General features: G+C 46.8%; 1 protein-coding gene across 1 annotated transcript in view; it reads right to left on the minus strand.

Moving 5' to 3' along the window:
• The window catches only part of TET2 (tet methylcytosine dioxygenase 2), a 97074-nt gene that overhangs the window by 25855 nt on the left and 48719 nt on the right, over positions 1 to 22500 (minus strand). The gene's annotated exons all lie outside the window — the stretch shown is intronic.

Raw genomic sequence — 22500 nt, forward strand, 5'->3', positions numbered from 1 at the left:
CCTTTCAGGATAAGAATGCTTGAAGAAAAAAAACTGGACATTTTAATCATCTTTCCAGACAATGTTAATATTCTACCCGCATGTCAGCTATCAAGCTCCAACGAAGATTACTATGACTCAGGCTCCTAGCAACATTCCTCAAATCGACTTCCTAGCTTCCTTCCACTCTAGGATCCCTATTTCCACCTGTTCTATTCCTACTTTTTGGCTCCTGTTTATTAAACAAATTGTCCTGCTTTATATCTTGCTGCCTTTCAGCCACCAAGTTGCAGATGCTACCAAGATGCCACCCTGAGCTCCCTGGGCAGACGCCCTCACCCGTGTATCCTGGAGCCTCCCCTCCCCAGAACCCTGCCCCACTAGGGACAGACAGACACAGGCTGGGGGTGTGGATCCACCTGCCAACACCCCATGTCCAGCGGAGAAGCAACTAGAGAAGCCAGAACTCCCACCTTCTCCAACCCCATAAAAAACTTTGATTCATACTCCCAGAGGGGCAGAACTGTTATGGGAAAGGGCAGAACTGTTACGGGAAAATGACCAGAGGCTCTGAAACTCCAACTCCATCAGGACCCAGAGAGAGACGAAGAAAACAGGAAGGAACAAGGGCAACAAAAGGGAATAAATAAATAAAATAAATAAAAATTTAAAAAAAAAAAAAAGAAAACAGGAAGGACATTTGGAAGTAGTCACAGGTGTAGGTGAGACTGAGAAAAGACAGAACCATAGGGGGGAAAGGGCAAACACAGACAGATAGTTATAGAAATAACAGTCAGCCCACAACTGCGACCTTGGGAAAACTGCTGGAGCTTCCTGTAGAGGGGATGGGAACACACAAGTCTGGTGTTGGGAACAGTATGGAATCCACTTTAATTCTCTAATAAAAGTTTCCAAGAGGAATGCTTTGAGATTGAAGGTCATTATCAGTCTGCTCATCTGAGTCAGAATATTTAAAACTAAGGGCCATTTTTAAAAGGAAAAAAAAAAAATAACAACCAAGTCCTGTAATTTCTAAGTTCCAGACTAAGGCTTTGTACAGCAATTAACCATACCCTGGGATCTCATGTGACGCATGCCTAATCACTGACAGTGGCAACCTGCTTTCCACCAACACTGATGACCATTTTTTATTTCTGTACTATCAGATTAAGACAGAGAGAAACAGAGGGAAGGGGGAGATAGAGAGGGAATGAGGCAGAGAGACACCTGCAGCCCTGCTTCACTGCTCGTGAAGTTTCTGCCCTGAAGGTGGGGACCTGGGGCTTGAAGTCAGGTGCTTACACACTGTAATGTGTGTGCTCAACCAGGTGCACCATGACCTGGGCCTGTCATTTTTAAAATTTATTTTCCCTTTTGCTGCCCTTGTTTTATTGTTGTTGTACTTATTATTGTTGTTGATGATGTCATTGTTGTTGGATAGGACCGAGAGAAATGGAGAGGGGGAGGGGAGGGGAAGACAGAGAGGGGGAGAGAAAGACAGACACCTGCAGACCTGCTTCACCGCCTGTGAAGTGACTCCCCTGCAGGTGGGGAGCTGGGGGCTCGAACCGGGATCCTTGAGCCGGTCCCTGCAATTTGCGCCACCTGTGGTTAACCTGTACAACCTCCCGATTCCCCTTCTTTTAAATAAATACCAAAACAGACCTCTCTGACCACTGCAGAAATACTGAGATTGCTTCAGCCAGTAACTCCCATAGTATCATATAAAACTTGTTCATGCTTACATAAAGATAGGAATGTATGGGGGATGGGCAGTAGCGCAGCGGGCTAAGTGCACGCGGTGCAAAGCGCAAGGACCAGCGTAAGGATCCCGGTCTTTCTCTCCCCCTCTGTCTTCCCCTCCTTTCTCCCATTTCTCTCTGTCCTATCTGACAACGATGACATCAACAATAACTAACAATAAAACAAGGACAACAAAAGGGAATGAATATATATAAAAAGATAGTAATGCATATAACAAGACCAAAACAAATAGCCAACCACACTTTTTAGAGATAGTATTGTAGCTATCCTCTATTCAGCAGTGAAAATATAGTCTCATGGACTGGCGGTACACACCGGGAGAAAAAAGGATTGTCTCAAAACACACACGCACACACATACACTCACTACTGCAGGGCTATCGTTGAGGATTGTCTCAAAACACACACGCGCACACACACACTCACTACTGCAGGGCTATCGTTGAGGATTGTCTCAAAACACACACGCGCACACACACACTCACTACTGCAGGGCTATCATTGAGGATTGTCTCAAAACACACACGCACACACACACTCACTACTGCAGGGCTATCGTTGAGGATTGTCTCAAAACACACATGCACACACTCACTACTGCAGGGCTATCATTGAGGATTGTCTCAAAACACACACGCACACACTCACTACTGCAGGGCTATCATTGAGGATTGTCTCAAAACACACACGCACACACTCACTACTGCAGGGCTATCATTGAGGATTGTCTCAAAACACACACGCGCGCACACACTCACTACTGCAGGGCTATCACTGGTACCTACAATGACAATTTTCATCCCCCCCCACTTATTCTTTTTTTTTTTTAAATTTATTTTCTTTCTTTAATAGAGACAGTCGGAAATTGAGAGGAAAAGGAGAGATAGGGAGGGAGAGAGACAGGAAAACACCTATAGCCCTGCTTCACCACTGGCAAACTTTCCCCCTGCAGGTGGGGGCCAGGGGCTCAAACCTGGATCCTTGAACACAGGTGAGCCACCACCTGATTTCCCCCCCACACTTTTTTTCCCTTCTATGATGGGGAGAAAGAAAGGAGGGAGACCAGAAAACCGGAGGCTGGAACTGGGGTCTTACTACATTCTAATGTGTGTGCTGTGCTGGGAGAGTCACCTTCCAACCCTTCAGTATGTATCAAGTCTTACTAGTTACTGTGAGAGGGAGGGAGGGGGAGATAACAGAGAGAGCCAGAGCCTCACCCTAGCTCAGGTGAGGCTGCAGTCCAGCTAGGGCGGAAGTTGCTCCATTGTAGGCCCAGCACGCTCCCCACCGCACCACCAGTTATTTCGTGGCCTTCTTTTTTGCTTCTCAGAGATGAAAACCAGAAACTGTTCCTATACACGCCCATCTGCTTGAAGGGCCTGATTGCGAATCTTTTGTATTCTTTCTCTCTGATTTTGAGATGTGGGGTTTAAATATTCATTCCTCGTGCCCCTGCAATCGTAACTATTTAGGCCCAAGCAGGAACATGCTCCCTTGTGCAACTCAACTTCCACAAAAGCCTTGTCCAGAGTAACTTGTGTCAAAGACCCAAGCACTGGCACTTCAGAACCAGACTCAGTTTGACTGTGAGGGCAGTGGCTCACCTAGGAAGATGCCAGTTAGCACACCTGGTGGGTTACAATGTGCAAGGGACTAGGTTTGAGGCCCCGGTCCCCACCTGTGGAGGGAAAGCTTTGCGAGTGGTGAAGCAGGGCTGCAGGTGTTGCTCTGTCCATCACCCCCTTCTCTGGCTATCTCTATCCATAAGTAAAGATCACAAAAATAAATTAAGGGAGTCGGGCAGTAGCGCAGAGGGGTAAACTCAGACGCTGCGAGGACCAGTGTAAGATCCCAGTCTCTCTCCCCGTCTCCCCTCCTCTCCCCATTTCTCTCTGTCCTATCCAACAACAATGACATCGATAACAACAATAATAACCACAACAATGACACGACAAGGGCAACAAGAGGGAATAAACAAATATTCAAAACTAATTAAAAAATTGCTTATAATGAAAATGTGAACCCCCCCCTTCCCACCTTCGAATTGACGGACAAATATTGTAAGATAAATCTTTGGTAAAACTGAGGTAGATTTGGTTTGGCTTGCAGGGAGCTTCCCATGGTGTCAAAGGCTATTCTGCCTTTTAGCCACATTTATAACGGAGTAGCAACAAAGCGGAATCTCATGGAATAATGTGGGCATGTGGGATTTTTTTTTTTTTAAGTAGAACCCTTTCCATAAAATGTTTGTTTACTTGGAGAAGTACGGTTTTTAGAGGGGGTGGCGGGTGGGAAAGGCACAGAACTGAGCTCTTGAGGCACTATGACGTACACTGTGTCTGGGGGAGAGAAGACACACACCTGGGACCTTGTGATTTTTGAAAAACCCTCAGTCACTAGGACAGTTTAGCTTTCTAGACTTGTTCCTAAGGAGATGCGGTGAAGTGGTCACCATACAGTAGCTGGTGCATGTCCTCAACATGTGGATTCAGCTCCAGCTCTACTACTGACTGGCCGAAACGCACCCAATCCTAGGGCTCTTGTCGGCTGTGTAAGGGGTGGCAGCTTGTGCTCCTCTGCTCTGCTGTCTTCCTGGGACCTAACTTCTTGGGGGAAGACAGGCTGAAAATTCTCAGGGAGCAAAAGAGATGCCATACTTTCTTATTTGTTTGCTTCTTTTTAAACATTTTTTATTCCTTCCTCCTTAAAAAAAAATTACTGTACAAAGCACAAGGACGGGTCTAAGGATCCCAGTTCGAGCCCCCGGCTCCCCACCTGCAGGGGAGTCGCTTCCCAGGCGGTGAAGCAGGTCTGCAGGTGTCTGTCTTTCTCTCCCCCTCTCTGTCTTCCCCTCCTCTCTCCATGTCTCTCTGTCCTATCCAAAAATGACAACAACAATAATAACTACAACAATAAAACAACAGGGGCAACAAAAGGGAATAAATAAATAAAATAAAAATTAAAAAAAAAAAAAGAAATGGAGATGGAAGAGGAAGACAGAGAAGGAAAGAGACAGAGAGACACACCTTCAGACCTGCTGAGACAGTGGTAAATCAATCATGTCTGGTTACAAATGAAAAGGAAGAGATGATACAAAGTCTATGACTCTAGTTCCCAAGCCAGTCAAGGCACTTCTTTAAAGTCTAAAGAATGCAGACTTGTACAGGCCCATTGGCAGACTGTCTGGAGAGTCCTTAAATGAAAATGAAATCCCCCTATGACCAGCAAGACCAAATAGACACTAATTAGTAGGGGCACACTGAACTTCTGTGCTCCAGACTCTTGGAAACAGAGCTGGCGGTTAGCTGGCAGTCAGCTGAGGTCAAGAACAAACACCTCATCCCAGACCCCTGCGAGCATCCACCCGGCTCTGACCTAGCACGTTATGATCGGGCCCTCCTCCATCGCTATCGAACAGGCCATGGACGGTGCGCCGCTATGTTCCATCGCTGGGGAGCCAGAGACGACCCGAACTGCCCCTGCGGCTCCAGACAGACTATGACCCACATCGTCAACGACTGCCACCTCTCCAGATTCAAAGGAGGTCTCGAAACTTGACATCAGGCTCAACCTGACGCTGTTGACTGGCTACGGAAGAAGGGCAAACGCTAGAAGAAGAAGCAGGGGCACAGGCACTCCTGTGTTCATAGCTTCACTATTCACAACAGCCAAAGAATGGAAGCAGCCTAAGTGACTGGGTAAAGAAGTTATGGGCTATATACTCTGGAATACTACTCTGCAAGCAAAAAGATGATAATGTTTTCTTTGGGACAAAGTGGATGGAACTGGAGGTGTTTATCCGTAGCAAGATCAAGAGGTGAAAGAAAACTACAAGATAGTTTCACTCTTATGTGGAGTCTAGATGATTCATATGAACTTGACCAAAAACCAAAACTCTAAATGAAACAGAAACATGAAAACTATAAGACTTGTGAGAACTCCAGTGGTTACCTTAGAGAGGTAGGAGGGTGGGGGCGACTTTGGTGGTGGGTGTGGTGTGGAGCTGTATACTGTAATTTTATAATCTTATAACAAGCTATCAATAACAAGTAAACACTAAAAAATAATAACAGTTGATAAAACTGAATTAAAAAAAGTTTTGGGAGTCGGGCGGTAGCGCAGCGGTTTTGCGCCACATGTATGTGGCGCAAAACGCAAGGACCGGCGTCGGGGTACTGGTTCGAGACCCCGGCTCCCCACCTGCAGGGGAGTCGCTTCACAGGCGGTGATGCAGGTCTGCAGGTGTCTGTCTTTCTCTCCCCCTCTCTGTCTTCCCCTCCTCTCTCCATTTCTCTCTGTCCTACCCAACGACAGCAACAACAATAATAACCATGACAATGATAAAAACAACAAGGGTAACTTCCAAAACTAAGTAAAGAGGAAGTGGATAACATGAACAGGCCCATCACAGCTAATGAAATTGAAACAGTTATCAAAAATCTTCCCAAAAATAAAAGTCCTGGACCAGATGGTTTTACAAATGAATTCTACAAAACTTTCAAAGAAGAACTAATACCTCTACTTTTAAAAGTCTTCCAGATGATTGAAGACACTGGAATACTCCCTGCCAGCTTCTATGAAGCCAACATCACCCTGATACCGAAAGCAGACAGGGACACAACCAAAAAAGAAAACTACAGACCAATATCTCTGATGAACATAGATGCGAAAATATTGAACAAAATTCTAGCCAACCGGATACAGCAGTATATCAAAAAGATTGTTCATCATGACCAAGTGGGGTTTATCCCAGGCATGCAAGGTTGGTTTAATATACGTAAATCAATCAATGTCATCCACCACATCAACAAAAGCAAGACCAAAAACCACATGGTCATATCAATAGATGCAGAGAAAGCCTTTGACAAAATACAACATCCCTTTATGATCAAAACACTACAAAAAATGGGAATAGATGGAAAATTCCTGAAGATAGTGGAGTCTATATATAGCAAACCTACAGCCAACATCATACTCAATGGTGAAAAACTGGAAGCATTTCCCCTCAGATCAGGTACTAGACAGGGATGCCCACTATCACCATTACTATTCAACATAGTGTTGGACGTTCTTGCCATAGCAATCAGGCAGGAGCAAGGAATTAAAGGCATACAGATTGGAAGAGAAGAAGTCAAACTCTCCTTATTTGCAGATGACATGATAGTATACATGGAAAAACCTAGGGAATCCAGCAAGAAGCTTTTGGAAATCATCAGGCAATACAGTAAGGTGTCAGGCTATAAAATTAGCATTCAAAAGTCAGTGGCATTCCTCTATGCAAACACTAAGTTAGAAGAAATTGAAATCCAGAAATCAATTCCTTTTACTATAGCAACAAAAGCAATAAAATATCTAGGAGTAAACCTAACCAAAGAAGTGAAAGACTTGTATACTGAAAATTATGATTAAAAACAACAACAACAACAAGGGCAACAAAAGGTTAAAAAAATGGTCTCTAGGAACAGTGGATTTGTGGTGCAGGCACTGAGCCCTTGCAATAACCCTGGAGGGACAAAAAAAAAAAAAAAAAAGGAAGAAAGAAAAAGAGGCAGTTTTATGATTGTGTCCCTATACGGTGGTGTTAATCAAATCACGGTTACAATAGTCTACTTATTGATCTGTCCATTGGGTGGAAAGGTCCTGCAAACCCACGGGGCAAGGCCTAGGAGGGAAGCAGGGGAGCAGGCCCTTTCGCAGCTCTGGAAAGGCAAGGGTCTGAAAGTAACTAGTAATTCAATACAAACGGCCACACGTAGCCAGTTTTCTGGAGAGGCTGAGCACTGGCTGCAAATGCCCTGCTTGGTGGCAGACTGGGGTGGTGATGTCTGCTGAGCCGGCACTGAGCTTGGGGGCTGTCAGTCAGGCCGCCTGCCGCCGGCTCCGCCTCTCTGGCAAAGGGATTCCAGTCACATCGGCAGCATCTGTGACTGGGGTGAAACAATTATTGCAAGGACGGACTCTGCAAGTCTAATCCATCATAATTATTCCAGGCCTCTTTGAAGATGCTCTGGTGCGTGGTTTAAAAATAGCACATCAGTGTGCAAATGGGCCCTATCTCCTTTCACCAATCTGCATTTAGCTCAGTGCCATTTGCTGGAACGTGTCACTCAAGCAGGGCCTGTGTGACTGGGCAGGAGGCTTGGGATTTGGCAGAATGTTTGTGTGTGTGTGTGTGTGTGTGTGTGTGTGTGTGTGTGTGCGCGCGCGCGCGCGCGCGTGTGTGTTCATGTTATCTGCTTTATTGATTTTGTTGCTGGTGTGGTTTTCATTTGAAGAGAATTAAAAAAATAAGCCTGTTATAAATATCTTGTCAGATGTTTTCAAGGAGACAAAAATGTGTCCTCATATTATCTGTATGGTTGTCATACTGTAAAACCACTGTTGATGTTATTTTAAAAAGGAGAAAAGGTGGAGGAGGACCTAGGTTGGGGGGGGTGAGAATGGTTTGCAGACAACTGAGAAATTTTATTCTATTTATTTATTTTTTACCAGATGCACTTCTCAGCTCTGCCTTATGGAGGTGCAATGGATTGAACCTGGGACTTTGGAGCCTCAGGCATGAAGAGTCTCTTTGCATAACCATGCTATCTAACCCCGCCCCCAGAACAATTTTACACATGTAGCAACAACTATACTGACTGTAAACCATTAAATCCCCCATTAAAAATACTTTGTCAGTTAAAAAAAAACTCAAAGGCTTCATTTTTTCCTATTATATCTTTATGTACTGGATAGACACAGCTAGAAATCCAGATGTTCGGGGGAGATAGAGAGGGAGAGAGACACACACCTGCAGCCCTGTTTCACCACTCCTGAAGCTTCCCTCCTGCAAGTAGAGACCAGGGGCTCAAACCTGGCTACTTGCGCATTGCAACATGTGCGCCACCACCTGGGCCTGAAGGCTTTGGTTTCTAACATTAAAAAAGTACGTGGTGTGGAACTACGCACTGTAATCTTAACAGTCTCGAACCCTACCATCACTCACAAATGAAAAATTAAAATAGAAAAGTGTAGCCAGAGAGAGACAGCCATTAGACTCCGAGGTTCCAGTTTCAATATCCCTTAGCCAGAGCTGGGTTCCAGTTTTGAAAAGAATTATGTGTACGATTCTCCCCCAATGAGCCTCTCGTCTCACCAGATGACCCCTGTCTACTGCTACCAGCTAATCTCTAGACCTGCGGAGTGGTGTCACCAGCAGCTGTGAGCCAGGGACAGAGCAGGTGTTCAACACGTCTCTCGGTAGGGGGCGCTGTCCTCCAAAAGCACTCAGATTCTTCCTACCTTGGGGACAAGAATGGAGCACACAGTTCTCTCCAGAGAGGACTGGACAGGCGCCTTCTGCCTTGCCGGCTTGGCATCCCTGTGCTCTGAGATGCTGATCCTTCTTCAACCAGACAATTCCTTCCATGTATGTTACGTTATCTTTCTAAACTAGGGCAGGAAATAGGTCTGGCTGGGAAGTCCCACTCTGGGACTAGTCCTTCCTGGGACCAGGTGGTGGCACACCTGTATAGAACACACGTGGTACAATGCACAAGGGACCTTGATGCAGGCCCCCAGGCCCCGCCTGCGGGGGTAAAGTTGGGGGTAAAGTTTCGGGAGCTGTGGAGCAGGTCTGGAGGCCTCAGTCTCTCTCTCCCACCCTCCCTCCCTTCTCCATCATTAACAACAGCCAAATTATGGGAGCTTTCTAAGGAATCATGGGATGGACTCTAGGCAATAATACTCTGGCTACTGTGTCTTTCAGGAGAAAATGGAAGCTATGTTCAGTGAAGGAAAGAAGTGAAAGAGTGGTAGGGATAGATAGCATAATGGTTCTGCAAAGAGACTCTCTTGCCTGAGGCTCCAAAGTCCCAGGTTCAATTCCCTGCACCATCATCAGCTGAGCTAGTGCTCTGGTAGAGAGAGAGAGAGAGAGAGAGAGAGAGAGAGAGAGAAAGGAAAGAAAGAAGAAAAAAAAAGAAGGAAGGAAGACAAGAAAAGAGATAAAAGATAACTACTGGCTTCTTTCCCTCATATAAGGGATGTAGAACTGATGAAAACGAACTTTGGGGGAAAATGGAAAAGCAAAAATAAAAACAGGACCAACAAAAACCTACACACAGCAACAAACCAGCCTGTCTCTGATAAGACTTTGAGAGAGCTATAATGGTTATCAAAAGTGGGGGAATGCTTACCCAGAATGCTGTTGCTGGTATAGTAGGGGTTATTTCCCTGTGATCTTATAAGCTTGCAATGAAAAAAAAAATCAACCTGAAACTAAGAAAAAACGAACCCTTCCAGTAATAGTTAAGGAAGCAAAGGGGTGGGGTGAGGCACACCTGGCTGTAGGCACACACACACACACACACACACACACTCACACACACATACCTGGGCTCAGGAATGCTCCCATCTGCAGACATCTCTCACTCTCCGTCTACCTCACCCTCAATTTCTCTCTGCCCTGCCCCCCCAAAAAAAGAGGGGAGTCAGGTGCAGCGGGTTAAGTGCAGGTGGCGCAAAGCACAAGGACTGGTGTAAGGATCCCGGTTCGAGCCCCGGCTCCCCACCGGCAGGGGAGTCGCTTCACAGGCGGTGAAACAGGTCTGCAGGTGTCTGTCTTTCTCTCCCCCTCTATTTCTCTCTGTCCTATCCAACAAGGATATCAATAACAACAATAATAAAAAACAAGGACAACAAAAGGGAAAATAAATATAAAAATTTTTTTAAAAAGAGGAGGGGAACCTGTGGGGCTCGAGCCCCTGGCAGCACCAACGGAGCACTGCGCATGGCACTCAGGAAAGCTCGGGAGTGTGGGAATGGTGCTGCGGCCTCTCTCCTGTCTCCCTCCACAGGGAAGGGTGGGATTACAATGTGTGAGGTCCCAGCACCAAAAAGGCAAGTATTGGAATGACTGATTGTGGGATATACTACCAAACTTATGGCTACACTGGCAGCATTTCCAGGAACTGACAGGAAACCGTCTAGAACGTATTGTGGAGAAGAACTGATGTGTGGACTTCATCTTGCCAGTTCCCTCTGTGACACCATGCCCAGGGCACAGACTGAACCCAGAGTTTGGGGTTGCAGCCTCCGGGCACCACTGAAAGTGTGTGAGGGCAAATGACCAGAGGAGGAGAGACAGTCCAATCACATTAGGGAGCAGTGTCTTGTCAAGACCCCTCATCTATGAGAATAAGGGCTTCACATGGGTAATGAGGACTCCATAAACTATATCTGCAGGGTCTGCCCCCTCACCCCAGAGCAGTCACATCCAGGTCCTGAAACAGCTGCCCTGTGTTGGCTTCAGCCTATCTTGTCTCAGGGGTCAAGACAGGGGTCGGGCGTAAGGATCCCGGTTCGAGCCCCCGGCTCCCCACCTGCAGGCGGTGAAGCAGGTCTGTAGGTGTCTATCTTTCTCTCCTCCTCTCTGACTTCTCCTCCTCTCTCCATTTCTATCTGTCCCATCCAACAACGACATCAATAACAACAACAACAACAACAACAATAAAACAAGGGCAACAGAATAATAAAAAATAAAACAAAAGGGAAGATAAATATATTTTTTAAAGGTCCTTTAAAAATGGGTGGACGGGAAGAATCAAGGGAGGAGTGGAGGAGGTGGGGGCAGCCGGGGGGTGGTGGTGCATTTGTTTGCTTGGGTACACTTGCTAGCATGTCCAAAGCCCAGCTTCAAGCCTCCGTTCCACACTTCCAGGGGGGAGGTTTCATGAGTTGTCAAGCATAGCTGCAGGTATCTGTCTGTCTATGTATCTTCTCCCCCTTCTCTCTCAACTGCTGTCTCTAATAAACCAAATTACACACACACACACACACACACACACACACACACACACACACACACACACACAGGATCAAGGTGAAGATGGCATTCAGGGTGGGGGGACTGTGCTCTTGTCAAGCCTGCTCTATTTACTGGAGACAGAGAGAGACACCTGCAGGGCATGTGTTTTATCCAGGTTCAAAATCATCGACGCTATTCTGGAATGACAGTGAAGAAGGCAGAGGGGACCTTCCATGTGCTGAGGTGTTTTTTTTAAATGTGTTATCTATTAGATAGAGACAGAGAGGTAATTGAGAGGGGGAGATAGAGGACAATAAACAGATACCTGCAGCCTTGGCCTCGTGTCTTGTGAAGCTTTCCCCCTGCAGGCGAGGACCAAGGGCTTGAACCTGGATCTTCTGCACTGTGCTATGTGCACTAAGCCAGCTGTGCTGCTGCAGGCAGCTCAGGTGAACACAACACAGACAACCCGAGCCCCCCACGCGCCCACGCGCCCCCGCCCCCGCCCCCGCCCCCCTGGACCTGGCTTCTAGCAGGACTGGCGCCACTGATTAACACCAGGATCTTGGCAAACTGACACCTGAGGTTTCTTTCCCAAGACCACGGTGCTGAGGAGCTATGTAAAGAAACGAGGAGTCACCTCAACATGCTTCACCTCAGAATGTATCCAGAGACTTCACGTGTGGAATGACAACCCTTCAGCTTCATTACTCGGGTGAGACCTTTCCTTTTATAGTACACTCTAATTTCATCTCAGGTAGTTCACTTTCTAACAAAGTCCCATAACCTAGATATACACCAGTTTCTGTGAGAGAGAGCTTATGTACACACGTATCCATAAACTACTGCAAAATATATACCTGAAAGCAGGACTACACTAGAGTTTGCAGTGAGTACCTCCCTAACACTTCCTCTCCACTATTCCAAGCTTGGGATCCATGATTGCTCAACAAATTGTTTGGCTTCATATGTTAACTCTCTTTTCAATCACCAGGTTCCAGATGCCACCAGGATGCTGGCTAGGCTTCCCTGGATTGAAGACCCCACCAATGTGTCCTGGAGCTCAGCTTCCCCAGAGACCCACCCTACTAGGGAAAGAGAGAGGCAGACTGGGGGTATGGACCGACTAGTCAACGCCCATGTTCAGCGGGGAAGCAGTTACAGAAGCCAGACCTTCTACCTTCTGCAACCCACAATGACCCTGGGTCCATACTCCCAGAGGGATAGAGAATGGGAAAGCTACCATGGGAGGGGGTGGGTTACGGGGATTGGGTGTTGGGAATTGTGTGGAGTTGTACCCCTCCTACCTTATGCTTTTGTTCACTAATCCTTTCTTAAATAAAAAATTTAAAAAAAAAAATTGAAACTAAAGACTTAAAACACACACACACACACACACACACACACACACAAAAAAAAAAGAAACGAGGAGTCAAGAGAGGGCGAGGGAGACAGAGGTGCAGGCTGCAGTGTCAGACACAGCAGTCTGAGCAGTGCAGCTCAGTAGTCGTCACGGAGGCCGGTCTGTTCTGAGACACACAGGCCACCAAGATGGAAGCAGACAACCTACCTAACACTTTGGTGGTGGTGGGGGGGGGGGGGGGTGGGGGGGGGTCCTTGCACCGGCAGCATTTGGCAGTGAGGGAGGCTTTACATTGTCTGTGCCAGCCTGGTCCTGCCCCTGCCCCTGCCCCGAGGGGTTTTGTTCACTGCCACTGCCTCTGACAACAGTGCCATCTGCCTCCCCGACAAGATCGGCATAAACTTGAAAGGCTCCATCTTCATGCCAGTCTAGGACTAAGCTGCTTCGGTTGCCATGACAACCCAGGTCCTCTTTCTTCCTTTCCTCCCCCCCCCCCTCCCTTTCCAATTTTGGAACAATTAGTAATCACGGTGCTTTCGGTAACTTGCAGCACATTACCAAGTTATTCTTGAGAGCAAAATGAATGTTCCATTGGAGAGTTCTTTAGAGCCAGAGAGGGGGTAGCTCACTTGGATAGCGGGCTGCCTGGCTCTGCTGTGTGTGTGTGTGTGTGTGTGTGTGTGTGTGTTGTTCCAACTTCAAGCCTGACTTGCATCACTTTGAAGGAAGTAGCCACCATCTCTCTCTGCCTGTCTCTCTTTTAAAAACAGCAGGGTGAGGAGAGTGGTTGGAGAGAGAGTATAACGAAGAATCAATTGAACAGGGTCAAGTGGTGGTGCAACTAGTTAAGCACACACAAAGACTTGTGCAAGGACCTGGGTTCAAGCCCCTGATCCCCACCTGTAGGGGGAAAGGTCACTGAGTAGTGAAGCAGGGTTACGAGTATCTCTGTCTCCTTCTCTTCTCTTCGCCTCTCAATTTTTCTGTAACCAGCCAATAAAAAAATAAGTAAGATTTTTTTTAATTCTTTCTTTTCTTTTTTAATTTCTTTATTGGGGAACTAATGTTTCCCATTCAACAGTAAATACAATAGCCTGTACATGTAAGTAAAAGATTTAAAAGGAAGAAAATAAAGCATAAAGAGAATTGCTTGAATCTAATGCTAATCTAGGAGAACTTATATGTACCAGTTCTAAAGAAAACTGGCCACACTACTACTATGATCCAATCCAGGACAGAAAGTTCTCGTGAGTAAACTGGAAGATGCTTATATAGAAAGGGCAGTGAGCTAAAGAACAGTTAAAAGGATGGGAGTCGGGCGGTATCACAGTGGGTTAAGTGCACGTGGCACACATGAAAAAATGCTCCAAGTCTCTGATTGTCAGAGAAATGCAACTAAAGACAACGAGACACCACTTCACTCCTGTGAGAATGTCACACATCAGAAAAGGTAACAGCAGCAAATGCTGGAGAGGGTGTGGGCTCAAAGGAACCCTCCTGCACTGCTGGTGGGAATGCAAATTGGTCCAACCTCTGTGGAGAACAGTCTGGAGAACTCTCAGAAGGCTAGAAATGGACCTACCCTATGATCCTGCAATTCCTCTCCTGGGGATATATCCTAAGGAACCCAACACACCCATCCAAAATGATCTGTGTGCACATATGTTCTTGGCAGCACAATTTGTAACAGCCAAAACCTGGAAGCAACCCAGGTGTCCAACAACAGATGAATGGCTGAGCAAGTTGTGGTCTGTATACACAATGGAATACTACTCAGCTGTAAAAAATGGTGACTTCACCGTTTTCAGCCGATCTTGGATGGACCTTGAAAAAATCATGTTGAGTGAAATAAGTCAGAAACAGAAGGATGAATATGGGATGATCTCACTCTCAGGCAGAAGTTGAAAAACGAGGTCAGAAAAGAAAACACAAATAGAACCTGAAATGGAATTGGCGTATTGCACCAAAGTAAAAGACTCTGGGGTGGGTGGGTGGGTGGGGAGAATACAGGTCTATGAAGGATGATAAATGACATAGTGGGGGTTGTGTTGTTAAATGGGAAACTGTGGAATGTTATGCATGTACAAACTATTGTATTTACTGTTGAATGTAAAACATTAATTCCCCAATAAAGAAATAAATTTTAAAAACAAAGAAAGAAAGAAAGAAAGGGCAGTGAGCTAAAGAACAGTTAAAAGGATGGGAGTCGGGCGGTAGCACAGCGGGTTAAGTGCACGTGGCACAAAGTGCAAGGACCGGCATAAGGATCCCGGTTCGAGCTCCCAGCTCCCACCTGCAAGGGAGTCGCTTCACAGGCGGTGAAGCAGGTCTGTAGGTGTGTATCTTTCTCTGCCCCTCCTCTCTCCATTTCTCTGTCCTATCCAGCTACGATGACAGCAAGAATAAATACAACAATAAAACAACAAGGGCAACAAAAGGGAATTAAAAAAAAAAAGGTTAAAAGAATTTGTGAGTGAAATAGGAAAATAATTGGGCTTTTTTAAAAGTAATTATTTTATAAATACCCCCAAAAGCCCATTTGCTCATATATAGAGAAATTATTTGGGGTTGGTTGGTGGTACACCTGGCTGAGCGCACGTTACAATGCGCAAGGATCTGGATTCAAGCCCCCGGTCCCCACCTGCAGGGGGAAAGCTTTGGGACAGGTGAAGCGGGTGTCTCTGTCTCTCTCCTTCTCTACCACCCCCTTCCCTTTCAATTTCCGGCTGTTGCTATCCAACAAATAAAGATAATTAAATAATAATAAAGAGATATTATTCTTAAAAAGACTTAAGACTCAAAATGAGTAATTCAGATATGTATGACAAGACCACATGGTAGGATGGATGGGTGGACGGGCGGATGGATGGGTGGGCAGGCGGACGGACGGGTGGGCGGACGGACAGTTGGGATGGTTGAATAGAAAAGGACTGTAAGGGGCCAAGTGGTGGCGCACCCGTTTAAGCTCTCACACGACAGTGCACGAGGACCCGGGTTCAAGCCCCTGGTCCCCACCTGCAGGGGGAAAGCTTCATAAGTGGTGAAGCAGGGCTGCAGGGGTCTCTCTGTCTCTCTCCTCTCTATGTCCCCCTCCTCTCTCAATTTCTGGCTGTCTCTATCCAGTAAGTAAGTTTTTTAAAAAAATGTTAAGGAAGAAAAGGACTGCAAAACCACTAGCAATGGATTTTCAAATGTCTAAGTAGAATGCTTACTCTTGCGGCAGGGGGGGGTGTCACACTGGGAAGAACACATGTCGTCAGGACCCAAGTTCAAGCCTTCCTCCTGCAGTGGGGAAGTGTCTTTAGCTCTGCAGGTATCTGTCATCTCAATCTCTTTCTATATATATTGCCTCTGTTGTTGTTAAAATTTTCGGCGGCTCTAGCCGGCCGGGCTAGCTTCACGGGCGGGTGACAGAGACGACCAGAGACATATGGCTGGGCAGGGCAGCTGTATTTCTTTATTCAGGAGCAACGATTCATAAACTAAGACAAACTGATCACCAAACAGAACTCCGCTGTCTCTTTGCGGCAGCGCAAGCACTCTCTCTAACTCTGCAACTCTCCAACTCTGGAACTCTACAACTCTCTCTCGGGGTTCCCAGGGGCGGGGCCAAGTGGGCCACGAAAACTAACTGGACTGATCCAATTCTCTTGGCGGGGGAGTTCTAGAACAACCCAATGTAAAGCATACAACACTCTGTCCAAAAAAAAAAGGAAATCAAATTAGGGGTTGGGTGGTGGAGCACAGGGTTGGGTGCAGCTATTTCCGTGCACAACGACCCAGGTTCAAGCCCCCAGCCCCTACCTGCAGAGGAAAAGTGGAGGCAGGGCTGCAGGTGTCTCTCTGTCTCTATCTCCCCTCCAATAAGTAAAGATAAAAATAAAATGTCACTCGGTTGTTCAGAGAGGTGACTCAGAGGTTAAAATGTTGGACCCTAAGGCAGGAGGTCCTGAGTCTGATCCCCAGTATCACCTATGCTGGAATGATGCTCTGCTCTCCTCTCTTTGTCACAAATAATATTTTTTAAATGTCATTTGAGTTCAAAACCAGACCAAATCACCAGCACTTTCCCTAGATCTCTGGCACTACTGAGGACGGCATGATTTTGAGGTGGTTGATGGTTTCTTCTGACACACAGCTGTCAGTTTTCTTTCTGTAAAGACTGTGAATCTACTAAGTGATGTTCTTTGTCTGAAAATAGTTCCAAATTAATAGCTCAGTGAGTGATTCAAATGAGTGCCAAGTTTATCACTTTCCATAGAACAAAAATACAAACTTCTGCATGGGGAAAAAAAAAATCTAATGGAAAACACATGAAGCCAATAAATAGAGATAATAATATATGAAGCATCTGCCTCACATTCAGACCAGATCACTCCCTGCAGCCTTCGAGAATATTTGAATGACCCTTTCCCCTCCTTTTCAGTGGGGCAAAGAACTGATAATAGCCAAAACCTGGAAGCAACTCCAGTGTCTAACAGATGAGTGGCTGAGAAAGCTGTGGTCTAGATACACAATGGAATACTACTCAGCTGCGAAGAATGATGAAGTCACTTTCTTCACTTCATCTTGGATGGAGCTTGGAGGAATCCTGTTAATTGAGATCAGCCAGAAAGAGAAGGATGAAGATGGGATGGCCTCAGTCATAGACAGACATGGAGAAATCAGAACAGAAGGGGAAACACTAAGCAGAACTTGGACTGGAGTTCGTGAATTGCACCAGAGTCAAAGACTGAGGTGGTGGGGGAGCGTTCAGGTCCTGAAATGATGGCAGAGGAGGACCTAGGTGGGGGGTTTAGAGTGTTACATGGAAAACTGAGAAATGTTACATGTGTACCAAGGACCGTATTTTACTGTCAACCATAAACCACTCATCTCCCCTCAATGAAAGGGGAAGAAATCCGATTTTAATCGCAGCTTTGTCACCATGGCACCCTAAGGTGACTCTGTTAGATCAAGTACTGGGTTCAAAAGAAAAAACTCAGACAAACTCAAGAGAGAATGTGGAAGGACTCTGATTATGATCCTCTCTCCCTGCTGCCAAGCCTCTGACTCTTTCACACGTGACACCTGCAGACCTCTAGGGTACTGGCACTGGGCTGCTGTCGTCCTAATTTTAATGTTCCACCAATTTTAATGTCCTTTAAATCAATCAGTCAATCTATCAATCAATAAAAGAGCAGCCCACCTGGTTGAACGTACATGTGATAGTGAGCAAGGACCCGGGTGGAGCCTCCAGTCCCCGCCTACAGGGGGGGAAAGCGTTTCAAGTGGTGAAGCAGGGCTGTGGGTGTTTCTTCCTCCAGCTCCCTTTCTATCTCCTCCTCCCCTCTCCATTTCTGTCCTTCTCTCCCTATCACGCCCTTCCCTCTCAATTTCTGGCTGTCTCTATCCAATAAGTAAAGATTAAAAAAAGGTTTAAAAAATGATCAGAAATCGATGAAAATGTACAATAAAATACAATAGCAAATATTAAGAGTTGGTCCTTTGAAGAAAAAGCAAACTGAAACCTTAAAAAAAAACAACAAAAACCCTACCACGACCATTCTGCAAGATAGTCTCCTACCCAAAGACAAACCAGAAAACACGCCACTTGCTCCCCAGAAGGCTAAGCCTCCACTTTTATCCAAGAAATTGAAGGTTTATGTTGGCATACAGCTGTGTGTGTGTGTGTGTGTGTGTGTGTGTGTGTGTGAACTTCCTGGTAACTGTCCAAACTCAGACGACCTCCCGTGGGTGGGCAGACCACTACACCAGGCACAGCCAGAGCATCTGGTACCCTCTCTCTCCATGTTAATGCCCTGGATAGGATAACACCCAGATCGTGACTCATGATCTCGGTTCACTGTTACCTGTGAACCTGAAGACTACTTCATACCTGAGGCTCTGACGTCCCAGATTCAGTCCCCAGCACCACAGCAAGCCAGAGCTGTTGCAGGGCATTGCTTGCGCTCGCTCCCCCTCCCCATATTAAAAAAAGTACTTAGAACCAGATGGCGATGCAGCTGGTTAAGTGCATACTCATTACAATGTCTAAGGACTGAGGTTTGAGCCCCCAGTCCCCACCTGCGGGGGGGGGGGGGGAGCTTTCTAAGTGGTGAAGCAGGGCTGCAGGTGTCTTCTCTGACTCCCTTTTTATCTCCTCCTCCCCTCTCCATTTCTCTCTCTATCCAATAAGAAAAAAAAAATGTCAAAAAAGGAGAGATGCCATTTATTAATCAGGTCTTTTTAACAGAGGGATTTACCTCAGGCCACACAAAACTCCAACACAGAATGTTTCAGTAAAGTGAAATAGTGCTGGTCCTAGGAGATAGCATAGGGGTTCTGCAAGGAGACTTCCTTAGCTGATATTCTCAGGTTCCAGGTTCAATTCCTGACACCACCATTAAGTCAGAGCTGAACAGGGTTTTAAGGGGAGAGACGGAGAGAACTTGACCTGCCAGGTACAGCTAAGATACTCTCTTGAAGCAAATCATACCGGGCCAGGCAGGACACCTGGTTGAGCGCACATGTTACAATGTGTAAGGACCTGAGTTCGAACCCCGGGTCCCCACCTTCAGGGGGAAAGCATCGTGAGTGGTGAAGCAGGGCTGCAGGTGTCTCTGTTTCTCAATCTCCCCTCTGCCCTCTTGATTTCGGTCTGTGTCTATCCAGTGAATAAAGGTAATACGAAAGGACTTTTTAATGAACTTAAAGAAGGGCGGGGCAAAAAAAAGAAACTGTGCCTGGTTGTTGGATTAGCAATTGAAGGGCTATGGGGGAGGGGAAAGCAAGTCCTTTCCCCATATTTCGAGCTAGGCCCCCTCCTCGCACAAAACCAATCCACAGAAACGCATCTTGAAGAGTTCAAGTCAATCCTTATTTATTTTTAGCACACAGGACTGAGCCTCACTGAGAGTATTAAAGTCCCTTGGTGACACACCCCCGGTTCTCGGCCACAAGGAATCCGACCTTCGGCACGCACGTACGTCCCGGTCTGCATGTCTGTCCATCCGCCACAAAGCACAGGGATATGGTGGACACCCAAACTCCTCTGGCTGCAGGCAGAGAGACTGTTCAGCCGGTTCTACATTGAGGCAACCCCAGTCAGAAACACTGTCCACTACAGCATCCTGGTGCCTTGCAGTGGGTTGAAAAACTAAACTCTGGGGTTTCCCATCTTAGTTTTATGAGAGAACCCTTTGGTGGCCAGTTTGAAATTTCTGCATTTCCCTAAAGACAGCCTCTGTGATGAAAACTAGCTTCACTGTGGAAGAGTAGAGAAGAGAGAGAGGAGAGGGAGAGGAGAGAGTTGTGTCAGTTGTGGGCTCTGTCCCTGCGTGCGACCCTTCCTTCCACCTCCATGACAAGCGTAGTATTTTTCCGTGGGAGAAAATTATGGAGGGTGGGGGCCAGGCAGTGGTGCACCCAGGTAAGCGCTCACATTTACAGTGCACAAGGACCCAGGTTCAAGCCTATGCTCCCCACCTGGGGTGGGGAGGGTGGGGCTTCAGAAGTGGTGAAACAGGGCTGCAGGGGTCTCTCTCTGTCTCCCTCTATCTCCCCTTTCCCTCTCAATTTCTCTGTCTCTAGGCAGTAACAAAAATATTTTTTTTCAAAACGGAAGAAAGAAAATGACAAGTGTGGCACGTCACAGGGGGAGTCCTGTTCAGAGCGCAGAGGTGTCACACCCCAAGGGCAGCTGGTCCTTGTAATCATCCACAGGCTGTGGTTGTGCTGTCAGAGAAACCCTGGCACAAGCTGGCTTGGGAGAAGGAACAGAAATTTCCTAATGTCCTCCCTCCTCTTCTCCAGAAACCTGCTATTACTCCGTGACTCATCTTTGAACAAACCCCAGATCAAGCTTCAGGTGTCAACCGTAGTGATGTTGTTACAAGTCCAAACACCCTGGTTGAAGACAACTCAGAGCTGAATTTGTATGAGCAAACACAGCCCATGCAAATGTTCCTCCCGGAGTGCAACCCCCCCCCACCCGAATAAACACAGTAAAAACAGAGCAAGGGGCCAGGTGGTAGCACACCTGGTTGAGCACATGCACTGTGGTGTGCAAGGCCCCAGGTTCAAGCCCCTGGTCCCCACCTGCAGGGGGAAAAGCTTTGCAAGTGGTGAAGCAGGGCTGCAGGCGTCTCTCTGCCTCTCTCCCTCTCTATCACCCCCTTCCCTCTCTTGATTTCTGGCTGTTTCTATTAATTTTAGAAAAACAGAGTATCTCTGCTGGGCGCTGCAGACCTATTCAGACGCTCCTCATCTGGCAGATGCGTGAGTGGCTTTGCAGCAGAAGCGGGAATGCAGTCACCTTGGACCCTTCATTCCTGCTGTGTTCTAAAAGGCTTGTCACTGTTTGAATTGCAGGCTGCCTTTGCTGACTCCTCAGTCCTCTGCTGGAACAAGAGGCTGGTTTTAATTGGGACCAAGTTTCCTGCTGTCTTTGCTCTTTGTTAGGGCAGGTCAAGATGTCGAGGGGAAGAAGAAAAAAAGGGGAAGAAAAAACAAACAAAAAAGAACCAGGAAGACACCAAAGAATAGAATCAATGCTAAATGAATCCCCAACTCTTGAGATGAACTGGAAACACCTTCTCTTCCACACTGGCTTCCCCAGGGATATGCTCTCACTATTCTTCACCAGGGCGAGCAGCCAGGAAACAGGGTTGAGTATCCTCTGGCAGTGGGGAGCGGGGGATGTCAAAAAAGAGAAGTTAGGGGAGTCAGGGCGGTAGCACAGCGGGTTAAGCACACGTGGTGCGAAGCACAAGGACTGGCGTAAGGGTCCCAGTTCGAGTCCCTGGCTCCCCACCTGCAAGGGAGTCGCTTCCCAGGCAGGTGAAGCAGGTCTGCGGGTGTCTGTCTTTCTCTCCCTCTGTCTTTCCCTCTTTTCTCCATTTCTCTCTGTCCTATCCAACAACGACAACAATAATAACTACAGCAACAATAAAAAATAAGGGCAACAAAAGGGCAAATAAATAAATATAAAAAAAATTTAAAAAAGAGAGAGGTTAGGTGGTAAAAATTAAGAGACCCTTATTGGGCTTTTGTCCTCTTTCCCCTGGTTGCACATAAAAATAAAATCAAGTCTCTCTGAAGCACTTATATTTCACTTTGAAGCGAGAAAAAAAATTGCATGATTGAAAATAAACAAATGAGAAAGCCAGAGTTTTTCTGTTGGGGAAAATGGCCCTGCAGGCATCTGGAGAAATGTCTCTGTGCTGGCTAGAGAGGACGCTTTAAAAACAAACTTCGCTTCTCTAGGAAAGATGAAGTGATTTAGAGAGCCCAGCCCTCCTCCTAGCAGAAAGGGCGAGCGAGCTTGGGGGCCTCTTCCCTCTGAAACCACAGGGACACACAGGAGTCCCGGAGGAGCCCCTTCGGGGGAGGGGGCCTGACATCCACGCAGAATCCAGTCCTGGCCGGGAGGCTGGCCAGTCTCACTGTGCTTCCTCCTGCGGCTCAGCAGCAGGGCAGCCACGCTGGCTGCTTCCTGTTTGCACGGCATGCTAGAGCCTTCTCTTCCAGACTCCAAAGGCACAGGGCCAAGCAGGGTTCCTCTAGGAACTTTCTCCACAGCGTGACTTTTCCAGAGGCTTCACAGCCCGCGGAACATCTCACCGGAA

Source organism: Erinaceus europaeus, chromosome 2, assembly GCF_950295315.1.
Source record: "Erinaceus europaeus chromosome 2, mEriEur2.1, whole genome shotgun sequence".
Classification (NCBI taxonomy): domain Eukaryota; kingdom Metazoa; phylum Chordata; class Mammalia; order Eulipotyphla; family Erinaceidae; genus Erinaceus; species Erinaceus europaeus.